Source organism: Salmo salar, chromosome ssa07 (genome assembly GCF_905237065.1).
Source record: "Salmo salar chromosome ssa07, Ssal_v3.1, whole genome shotgun sequence".
Lineage (NCBI taxonomy): Eukaryota > Metazoa > Chordata > Actinopteri > Salmoniformes > Salmonidae > Salmo > Salmo salar.
In genome coordinates, this window is record NC_059448.1 from 5,374,619 (window position 1) to 5,376,869 (window position 2,251).

At 45.0% G+C, this 2,251-nt stretch overlaps 1 pseudogene; it reads left to right on the forward strand.

Annotated features, from left to right (window-relative positions):
• Positions 1-804: 804 nt before the first annotated feature.
• The window catches only part of LOC106608450 (leucine-rich repeat and fibronectin type-III domain-containing protein 4-like), a 59,638-nt pseudogene continuing 58,191 nt past the window's right edge, over positions 805-2,251 (forward strand).

The following is a 2,251-nucleotide window of genomic DNA, read 5'->3' on the forward strand; positions in this document are numbered from 1 at the left end:
TCTCCATCCATCCTAATCTCCCTTCATCCTATTCTCCATCCCTCCATCACTCCATCCATCCTAATCTCCATTCATCCTATTCTCCATCCATCCTATTCTCCATTCATCCTAATCTCCATTCATCCTAATCTCCATCCATCCTAATCTCCCTTCATCCTATTCTCCATCCCTCCATCACTCCATCCATCCTAATCTCCATCCATCCTAATCTCCCTTCATCCTATTCTCCATCCCTCCATCACTCCATTCATCCTAATCTCCATTCATCCTAATCTCCATCCATCCTAATCCCCATTCATCCTATTCTCCATTCATCCTAATCTCCATCCATCCTAATCTCCATCCCTACATCACTCCATCACACCATCTCTCCATTCATCCAAATCTCCATCCATCCTATTCTCCATCCATCCTAATCGCCATCCCACCATCTCTCCATTCATCCAAATCTCCATCCATCCTATTCTCCATCCTTCCATCACTCCATTCATCCTAATCTCCATCCTTCCATCGTCGTTATCTCCATCCTTCTATCACACATTTGTCTTTTCTTGCTTCTGCCTCTCTCTCTCCTTTCATTCTTCTCTTTTATTTGTTTCTATCCAGGCAAATGCAGCTGGAGTCTCTCTCTCTTTCTCTCTGTCTCTATCTCCCTCTCTCTTTCTACCTCACTCCCTCTTTCTCTCTCACTCTATCCATCTTTTTCATTCTCGCTTGCTCACTCCCCCTCACTCTCATTCCCTCCTCTCTCTCCTACCCACCCACCCTCGCTCCTTCCCTCTACCTCTCCCACCCTCTCTCTCTCTCCGTCTCTCTCTGTCTCAGTCAGTGTAGCCTGCACATGGTAAGCAGACACACTCTACTCTTCTCTCTCTTCAGTTAATGCTACAAATCCACCCGGAGAAAGACAAAAAAGCGGGAGGAGTAAAGCGATAGGGAGATAAGAGGATGAATGAAAACAGGACTGCTGACAAGGAGGACAGGAAAAAAACTACAGAGGGAATTATCTACACCGGTGTTTTTCCTTCTCTCGTTTAACATTTTCTTCCTCTCCCTTCATCCCTCTCTCTCTTTTTTTTTACTCTGGGATTAAAATGAATTAAAATGCAATCTACGGACAGAGAGATCTGGACAGAGATAGAGATGGAAGAGGGGATGAGGAAAGAGAGAGGGTTTGTTCTCTGAAGAGATTCTGAGCTGTACAGCTGGTGAGAGAACGAGAAAGATAGCGACAGAGCGAGAGAGAGAGAGAGTGAGAGCGTGAGAGTGAGAGAGAGAGAGAGAGCATGAGAGGGTTGACTGTTTTTCCGAGTTGCAGCGTGTCGCATGGATCGGGATATACAGGAGAGAGGATACGACATTCTGGGATTCTGTGATTCCAAACGGAAGGATACAGTAAACTACGGAAGGATACAGTAAACTATGGAAGGATACGGTAAACTACGGAAGGATACGGTAAACTAGGTTTGTTTGATCTCTATAACCTTGTGAAAGGGAAAGGAGGAGTGGAGGATGGGGTGGAATGATATTTTAGTAAAATGACAGGAGGACAAAGAGAGAGAGAGGGAGAGACAGAGAGAGAGAGAAAGCAAGAGAGAGAGAGAGAGACAGAGAGAGAAAGCAAGAGAGAGAGAGAAAGCGAGAGAGAGAGAGAGATAGAGAAAGAGAGAGAGAAAGCGAGAGAGAGAGAAAGAGAGAGCGAGAGGGAGAGAGAGAGAAGCAAGAGAGCGAGAGAGAGAAAGAGAAAGCAAGAGAGAGAGAGAAAGAGAGAGAGAAGTAAGAGAGAGAGAGAGAGAGAGAGAGAGAGAGAGAGAGAGAGAGAGAGAAAGCAAGAGAGAGAGAGAAAGAGAGAGGCTAACTGGATTTTGTTGATAGAGGTGTCAGCTTTAGAGACATTTGATTGACAGCTGAGACAGGTAGGTGGGCGGTATTAAATCTTTGTCCCCAATAGCACCATGTTCCCTATATAGTGTACTACCCAGAGGGCTCTGGTCAAAGTGTACTACCCAGAAGGCTCTGGTCAAAAGCACTACACTATGTAGGGAATAGTGAGCCAATTGGGAGCCGGACTTACAGTCTAGTTGACGTTTAACCAAGATCAATATATTTTTTGAGAAACAAGGTCAACATGTCATGATTAACGGTATTTGTGTGTGTGTGTGTTATTGTATTTGACACACACACATACTGATAGAGAGGGAGAGAAGAGAAATAGGAGAGAGAGAGAGAGAGAGAGAGAGAGAGAGAGAGA